Genomic DNA, 9,616 nt, shown 5'->3' with positions numbered 1-9,616 from the left:
GGATCAAGATTCAATGAGGATCGCGGATTTTTTCGGCGTCGTGCAATTGTAATCTCTACACAAAAAGTAATCTCTGCACAGTCATAACTTTCGGCAGCATGGCACGGTGCCTTTTATTTGTGCATTGAAGTCGAGCTTAAAGTAGATTATTTCATTTATGACTCTTGCAAGTATGCTCCACATTCACTCATCCTACTTTAAAGAGTCTAAATTTCGACTTACATCCTACTGTATGTAATCTTGGCACACTGTGTGTAATCTCGGCACACACACATAGTAACATTCACACTCACAGACGCAAAGAAGTGTGATTTTTCATCCAATCACCCTCAATCACGAACGGAGAGAGAGAGAGAGAGAGAGAGAGAGAGAGAGAGAGAGAGAGAGAGAGAGAGAGAGAGAGAGAGAGAGAGAGAGAGAGAGAGAGAGAATCCGTGCACATGTAAAAAGTGGTTGTCTCTCCACGACCACCTTTCTCCAAAAATCTTTATAGCTCTGATACCACTAAGAAGTTAGGGGACCAAGCATGATATTCTCCACCCCTTGTATCTTCTTATAAGCATCCTAACCTATCTTTATGAACTCCTAATCCATTCTTAGCCAGTCGTGCCTAGGGACGGTGCCCCGCTTGGTCCTACCCTTGTTCTGACACCTTGCTAATTATAAAGCCTTGAGCACCATCTTAGTAAGATTAAGAGGACACATCTTTGTCAAGTGGTCTACCTTGAATTTTGATTGCAATTTGAAGCAAGTAGACCAACCATAAAAATACATAGAATTGCTCTCTCATATTAGGGATCTCTAAGCAATGCAAGAGTCCAACCCACCTTATGAAACTTTACCTTTGTTGCTCAAAACTTTCAAAAACACACTTGCCTATAGAATTGGCGTGCATGTCTTCTAATACCAAATGACCTACACTTGGGCTATTGTGACTCAAAAAGAATCTAGCACTTAGTCTATGTACGAGAGCCCACATACTCTCCGCTTGTGAAGCAAGTACCCATCTTTGATAGAAAAAAACTCATAACTGCAATTCATCACTCAATAAAGTGGAACTACTTGTGGAGTCATCTATAACAATCTCTCTAGTGTAAGAGAGATCTTACATTCTTACATGAATATGCACCTTATCATATGACTAATCATGCTCACAAGTATCACAAAGATATGCCAAAATTGACTCATAATCTCTGTAAAAAAGAGCATGGATTTCTAGCATGCAACTTAACGCATCAGCTACAACCTTGTACCATCCCTTTCACTACCATTGTCCATAGTTATATTCTTGTAGGTTTGATGTCAATCTAGCCTTGCAACCCTTGAAATCAATTTGAGTAGTGAACTATTTAGTACTCTCAGGGTGAAACGCTATCTCAACTTTGCAACACACAAATAATAGTAGCTATGGCATAATTCTCGTTCATAAGTAAATTAGTTTTGAAATGTCAAAACCGATCTTTGCTTCATGTTCGATTGTTTTTTAGAGGTATAGGACTTGGCTTTCTTCTAGCTTGACTAGACTATCTTCTTTCTTGATTTGTGCTTTCATGGTGCGATGTCTATCCTTGGCATCTCTACATAGTATATAGGGTTGTGTCTTGTCACCTTTGGCCTTCATGGTAGCTTTGCTCCTACAAGTGTTGAGAACCAATCCATCCCACGTGCTTGTTTGTTCATCTACCTTGGATCTTCAAGCCAACTACGTCATTGACTCCGATATAATTGCTTGGGGCAAGCGCTTTCTTGGTCTTATATACACACGAGGATGCACAGATGTATAGACTGAGTCAAGCATGCAATAATCAAGCATAGGAACACTCACATCATGCACTGACTAAACCATGCAAATCCTTGTATATTAATATTTAATCAGTTTTTACCCTAAGCCCTTGAAAGTGTTATAAGATTTCATGGTACCTTAAATAGGTTTCTATTGCCAACTTAGTATTAGTGTGCTCCCCTAGTATTGATGAGAGAACTTATTTCATGAGAAATTATGACACAGTTACAAGGATATTTTCCTTACCATGTCACTAATTATCATGAGCACGACACAATGCCTTTATCAATGCACATACCCCTTTGTTGAATGCACCATCCTTTATCTTCATACTCTCAAATAGAAATCAACTAAAGCAATTGCAAATGTCATTAGTCCTATGTAGGTATTGCACAAGTCTAGAAACTCTGTTAAATATTCACATAAGGAGTTTTCAAAGGAGCTTGAGCCTGCTCAAGCATTATTTGGCCTACCTTTGAAAGAATTTAGATAAGTAATTGCCATGGAATAACAATTTTATACTTCATTTCTTTTGTTGATATTAGTTGTACTTATGTTGTCGATTGGACATGTTTCGTTTAAAGGGTTTTTGTTCTGGGCATCGTAATAATACGAAAAAAATATCTTACCAAAGTCCCTTAAAGGCATACAAGTGACTTTTTGCTAGCAAGGCTAATGTTATTGTACCTTTCTTGTTAGATGTCCTTTTAAGGAGGCCATTGCTTCTTATCTAGTCGCAATGTGGTCCATCACGTTGCTCCAAGGTTTACTTCACCATACTTAGCTAATAAATTGATAGATACTAAAGTGGAAAGGTCAAAATCTCTTTGATTGTGGGGAGATTGTTAGTTCAATAATTGCCATAAGTTAAAGAGATTTACAAGATAGGAGTCTTGATCATGTGCATGATAATGTTTATATTCCTAGAAAGAAACCATACAAACACCACTAACGTGATTCATTTATTTAGTCACTCTACGTGGCAAAGAGTTTGCTTCAATCAAATTAGAGAGCGATTTGAAGATGTATTTGGTATCTAAGTGCACTCCAACGCAACCTACACAACGACAAAGGCAGCATAGTAGAGGCTTAAATTACTCAAAAGGAATGCACAAGTGTTGTGCAAGGTGTTGGGTTCAACCTCTCACCTCAGACCCATTGCATTAAAAAGGCGTTACGAAGCAAACAATGGTTCAAGGTGTGGTGTTGATAAACATATATACATATCTGATTTTGTGCTTTCCACTGCTCACATATGGCATGCTGATGAAAATCACTTATTTACTAAATAAGCCTTATTGGTGACCAGTTCTGCAGCTTTCAGAACAAGGCTTGGTCCAAAATTTGGTTAAGGAATGCAGTCTTTGGTGCAATCCTCTGTATATCAGTTGTAGTATGGAATGCTGATTTTCTCCAACTCTGGCCACCACAAAAGCCAGAGCCTACGGTGCTATCCCGGCTTCCTGAAAGAGGTGCCGTTTCCATGAGACATGTTGCTCAAGCAATGCTATACGTATTGATTCCACAGCGTCATGAAGCTGCCACTTTCCTCACTTCCTGAAGGGATGCTATACATACATCGCTTGGGCAGCATCAAACAGATGCTATTTCCTTTTCTTCCCAAGCAATGGTGCACAATGCACGATTAGCAAACGTCATGTGCTGTGACATACAGATTCTAGGGAGCTGAGGTGATTGCATAGTACAGGAGCTCATTCTAGATATCTGCAACCCCCGGTAACCACCAATGGCCGCAATCTTGCTGCCGCACATTCAGTTGTTGAGGATGCCAATAGACACTCAGATGTGCATCCTTTTTGTACGCGGAGAGCTTCATAACGTCGAGCACATGAACATGTACTTTTATCATTCCCAGGACTTCTTCTACAGCTTGCATCTCATTTGGATATGTGGGCAGATCAGACTTGTCGTTTGCTGGCTCTGTCTTGTCTTCACAATGCCCGCCCGAATTCCATCGCCCTCCCCTGGAAGCAGGAAAGAAGATTAAGCCATCTTGAATAGAAATGATTAAGATGGGTTTGCACCTATCATAAGTCACACTGCAAAATAGCTAGTGCAATCCCTGTCCTTTACCTGAAATGCTACGGAGAGTACGTCTGAAAAAAGACACGTGTTTCATGTGGATCTACATGCCTATCGACCCATTGAGCCCATGTACAGAGAGCTCGTTTGTAAGCAATCATCACGTCAAGCTGGGCGTGGACCTTGTCACCTTCTTGAAAACGATTCTCTCTGTTTTGCAAAAACTCAATTCAGTTCAGAAACCTTCACAATGCCATTCTCTCTCAAAAACACCCACGATGCCCTCACAAAAAGATGAGCACCCCATTCTCGACCTAGCACAACAGCTCGTTGGAGATTGTGTCAATAATGTAATCTCGGCAGTATGCGCAGTAAACTCAGCACATCAGAGACCACATAGCTGCTCAAACACTTGCATGCTGCGCATTGTACATGCTATAACATCCCTGCAATGCTGAAATCGGACATGTCTGTGCAGTAAACTCAGCACATCAGAGAATCAATAACTGCTCGAACACCTCCCCATGATGCTCTGTACCTGCTATAAAACCCCTACCTTGCGCAGTAATCTCGACACGGATAACCTGTCTGCGAAGTAATCTCAACGCAGATAACCCGCCTGCGCAGTAATCTCGACACAGATTACCAGAGAAAAGCCCTAAACCTGCATGACTGTGTGTGAGTTGAGGCAAGATCTCTGCCTTGCTGAAAACTGACATGTCAAAAAGTAATCGAAGCAGGAAAACGCAGACAAGCTCACCATGTCAATGTTGAAAGCTTGATGGGAGGCTGAGCATACTTCCTAAACCTGCTCCAGCATGCGAAACCAGCCTCTGGACGCCATTGCAATTGTGTGGCCTCCCCTTGTGATTGACTCTGAAGGTGCTATCTCTGCGCAGTAATCTCGACACAGCTCGAACACCTGTAGAGACTGTGTGTAATTTGCTAGTCTTGCGCAAGAGCCAGTTGGAGTTAAGGCGCGCTCTGGCACACATAGGTCTCTTGCAGCTGTGCCACTTTCTCTCCCTGCACAGGTTAGTCCCTGCCTCGCGTCGCTTTCGCTAGTACATGCCTTTTCGGCGTCAATAATTAACCTGCGCAGAGCCTTCCCTTTTCGCCTGCACCCAATATTTGGTAGGCCTTAAAAAAATCAACGGCTGATTTCACTCCCACCTTTGATCCCTTGAGTTGGACCCCGTGTTACATATAGACGAGGCTTGGCAAGGCCATCCTCATGACTAAGTAACACCCGTATTTAAGAGGGGGAGGCAATGGGATCAAAGGCAGAGAAGCTCACGCACGAAAGCCAAAAAGATCACAGCCGCAAAAATCAACTAAGAAACTAAACCTGGACAGGCACTAAACCTGGACAGCCTGGGTAATGCATGTTAACTTATAATATAATGTTGTAAAAATGGCTATGGATACACAATGCATGCGCGAGTGAGGTGGTTAGCCTATGTGACTCTAAACCCGGACGGCCAGGTTTAGGGTCAAATCGCTCCGCTACGCCTCGTTTTTTTCGCTGGCCATGTTTAATACGCCTTGCTTTTTGACGGTGCGCCTCGTTTTTCCTGCTGGCCAGGTTAAGTGCGCCTCGAGATCCCGCCTCCCAACCCCGCCGTTGATCCCATTACTCCAACCTGCATTTAATATGGGTGTTACTTAGTGCCAAGGCAAGGCCATGGAGTTTCACTCCAATCAATGTTTGGGCAAAGTCAATTTTACAAACATACAAAATTTTCTTTAGGGTAGATTCAAAGAGGAAATTTTCCAAAATAATACTATTTTTTACAATGCACCTCTATTTCCTTAAATTTTTCAAGCGGATTTTTTTCTTTTCCCCGTCCTTTCAACCAATTGTTTTGAGTTTTCAGGTCGCTCAAGGCAAATCTAAGACACACTTTTTTCGAACACTGATTCCAACCTTCAAATTTGAAGGGTGACTACTTCTATTTTGTAAAGGGTTGCTCTACTTTGCATTTTGAAGGCCATAAAGAATTCCGAAACACTACATGGCATGTGCATGCTCAAATGGGATCAAGGGTGGAGGTGACGGATCATGACATGCATGCATTGTAGACCATGCAATCGACACGCAAACTTACAAATCAGCCCGCACTTACAATGTAATGCATTGGAGTACCATAATCTTCAGTAAAAGCATGTGGACGTGGTGGTTAGAGTCCATGCCTTGAACGAGACAAGTCGAGGGTTCGATCTGCAAGGTGTGAGACACTCTTGACTAGCTCGAATTTACTTTTCCGCATTGAATTTACTCAACAATTCGAATCTGATGATCCGAATGACCCCCACCATCCATCCCATTTGAATGTGACCCGCGCGTTATAGTGCAGAGGATAAAGAACTCCCTTTTCCTTTCTATACAAATGCACTAGCTTTGAAATGTATACTTCAGCTTCCAAAAATGTAGAACTTTCAAAGATTCCATGCATTGTATAATATTAAGTTAAAATCTCGCACTTGGCACCTCCATGTATAATTGTGCTTCTAGCCCCGAGAATGTGCACATTGCACAATCTAGCTTTGTGCAAAGGGACATAGTCAAATGTTCTCAGAGTTGAATTGGCGTGTGTGTGTGTGTGTGTGTGTGTGTGTGTGAGAGAGAGAGAGAGAGAGAGAGAGAGAGAGAGAGAGAGAGAGAGAGGTCTCAAATAGGAACTACCAAAAGATAATTTTTTTAATCGAGAAAATTTTAAAATAAAAAAATGCACAGTAAAAATATTTTGAATTTTAAGTTGAAATTTAAAGAATTGAGACATTTACACTAAAACTTACAAAAGTTTACCGATTTTCTTCCAGGCAAGCCTGAAATCTAGCCAAAATTTTGCAATTTTAGCCCCAAAATTGAAGAGCATAATAGACATAGAAAAGTTGAATTCCCAGTATATCCACGATCACTCTCTCACCACCTCGAGGATATGCTATGCCAAGAAAGGATAGGCACACCTATTGAAAATCTATTACAACCTCCCATGTGACACAAATATGTGTGTGTGTGTGTGTGTGTGTGAGAGAGAGAGAGAGCGATAGAGAGAGAGAGATGATCCCTGGAGGCATCCATGTGTCATTTAAAGTGTGACTCTACTTTTTCTATTGAAGGCCATAAAGAAAATCCAACCCGCAAATTTGATGGGTGACTCTACTACTTTGATATTCATCTTAAAGAGCCTAATGCTCGACGCTTCTACTCATCATGCAATGTAGAGAGAGAGAGAGAGGGAGAGAGGGAGGTTTTAATTCCAAAGGAACACATCAAGAGACTTCAAATCTCTTGAACTTAAGACATGGTACTTAAGAGGGAATTGTGATAACCAATCGCTACCTCCGCTTATTCACTAAGAGAGATCCCAAACATCTAGCCAACAAGTCTAGACCTCAAAACTTTGTGTGTATGTATGTGTGCGTGTGAATGTGCATGTGTGTGTGTGTGAGAGAGAGAGAGTGAGAGAGAGAGAGGGAAGGAGGGTGTCATAAGAATAATTCGAATAGATATAAAAGATCTACTCAACGAGTCTTGATCTCAAGGTAGAGAGAGAGAGAGAGAGAGAGAGAGAGAGAGAGAGAGAGAGAGAGAGAGAGAGAGAGAGAGAGAGAGAGAATTTTCATCTTTGTGGAGTGATTATAGGGACTACAATCCACTCTCCTCACTTGTGTATACACACACACACACACATACACAAATAATTGCATCTCCCTATGACCCTACATTTGTCCATAGGGAGGTAAAGATTGGAGGGAGATAGAAAAGGTAACCAAGAACTGGAACGCCTATGTGTGTGTGTGTGTGTGTGTGTGTGAGAGAGAGAGAGAGAGAGAGAGAGAGAGAGAGAGAATTCCAACCCACAAAAAAAAAAGAATTCCAAAAAACTTCAATTTAGCCAAGACTTGAAGCTGGAGAGAGAGAGAGAGAGAGAGAGAGAGAGAGAGAGAGAGAGAGAGAGAGAGAGAGAGAGAGAGAGAGAGAGAGAGTGTTTGCGGATCGCCGCGACGGACATCCATAGCATAGCTCTCAAGCATCAACGTATTTATCAATACAAGGGAAGAAACCACGATGAGGCATTGAAACTCACTAGGGTGTCACTCCTAATGAAGTGAACTCGATGAGATGCATCTACTCACTCTATAAGCAAATCAAACGCATTACCGCCAAGTAATCTGACTATGTCCTTCTACACAGCTCTACAGTCATCACGCCCGTTTACCATGCAAACTTATTCGGAATCACACGAAACTTGGAGGGAAGCTACAAGGGACTATCAGGATTGTATCCTATCACTGTCACAGCATTCTGGAAAGGTACAAAGATTGCGATCGTTCGTCCCAAAGTCAACAAAAACAGCGAACATGTGATCCTAATGGGTCGTTTTAGGGTCCCTAATGCCCCTCCTAGGGTCAAAAAAACATAAAACACCTCTATAGACACTCAAAACAACGATTTAAGGTCTCAAACTCGTAGTTGAAAACCTACACCGAACTTTGAATGGAAGAGCAAGGAAAGAGGAACACAATGCAATAAACAAATCTGAATTTGGATTACTGTAGCCACAATGGCGAAGATTACAAGTTGGAACAAGAAGGAGCTCTCAAACGTACGCTGTCTTCTCAGTTTTCCATCAAAAAGATAATGTTCAAACTTACAAAAAATGACCTTTATAGATTAGGTCTTTACAAATGACTTGTCCGGCCGAAAGCTCCTAAACTTCTAACTGGCTCTCTAATATACAATTGCTCCCAGAAGAATAATCATAAATCCTTTGACAAGTTCTCGGCTTAGAGATGCTTCCTTACAAAAGAATTTTACAAAGGTTTCTCATAAAAATATGATCCTCTTCTGGAAACGGCCGCTTGTCGCTTCGTCTGCCAAACACTCCCCCCTTCCTTATCCTTGCACGCCCTCGTGCATGTTCAGTGCTTTGGCCGTTGATGTGGCTCCAATGAAGCAAGTGTTGCTGAAAAGCTTCTTGTTCGAAGGATAGCTTCCAGGGCTTCTTGATGTTCTCTGAATGTATTTTCACTTAACGTGTGTTGGTATGCTACGTACCATGCCTTGAGGTCCTTTGCCATAGGATGAAAAATCCTTGAGTCAATTTCGAAGAATCCTGTGACGAAGGCCTCTTCGAATGTCTGCAAGTAGTGTGAGGGCAGGTACATTAGCCTGGAGTACATTGCCATCAAAATATGTCGTGGCAGTGAATCCTGGAGATTCCAGCAGATCCCTCTGTGCTCTTCCAAGAACAGATTCCACGGATGATCGTCGCCTTCAGTGTCTTTAAACACCTGGATGCAGGTGGCGATCATTCGGGCTATCTTTACTAGCATTTGACAAGCCATGTCGGGGACATCCCGCAGCAAGGTGACTGTCGAATTAAGTGTGTTGACCATGTAGGCTACTGTAGGGGGCTGTTGTGCTGTCAAGAACGGGTAATTCAGTTTTGCGGCTTTGAACCTTTTCATGTGGCGAAATCCTTCCATGTGCGTCTTCTAGGGACTGGCAGAAAGTAGGATCTATTTGTATACGTTGAGGAGCGTTGTGGCAGTTAGTTAGATCCTATGGCCATTTGTCCAACCACTTCTGCATCCACTTTGGGTGGTCGTCGACAAGCATCTGGGCTTCTTCCGCTATTAGTGCAATGCCTTCGTAACCCCCATCTTTGTTTCATGGCAGGGCTGGCCGCATCTTTTCCTTCCACATAATTGCTTCATGGAATAACAAAGGAAATGGGAGGTACTCATGGCCAAACCCTTCCACCTGCTCTTCTGGCTGTA

General features: G+C 42.2%; 1 pseudogene; it reads right to left on the bottom strand.

The window, feature by feature from the left end:
* Positions 1 to 3,500: 3,500 nt before the first annotated feature.
* On the bottom strand, positions 3,501 to 4,133 carry LOC147463546 (protein trichome birefringence-like 6 pseudogene; annotated as a pseudogene).
* Positions 4,134 to 9,616: the final 5,483 nt, after the last annotated feature.

This window comes from Adiantum capillus-veneris, chromosome 2 (assembly GCF_014529385.1).
Source record: "Adiantum capillus-veneris isolate H3 chromosome 2, ASM1452938v2, whole genome shotgun sequence".
NCBI classification, from domain to species: Eukaryota; Viridiplantae; Streptophyta; class Polypodiopsida; order Polypodiales; family Pteridaceae; genus Adiantum; species Adiantum capillus-veneris.
This window is presented reverse-complemented; position numbering and strand designations above follow the sequence as displayed.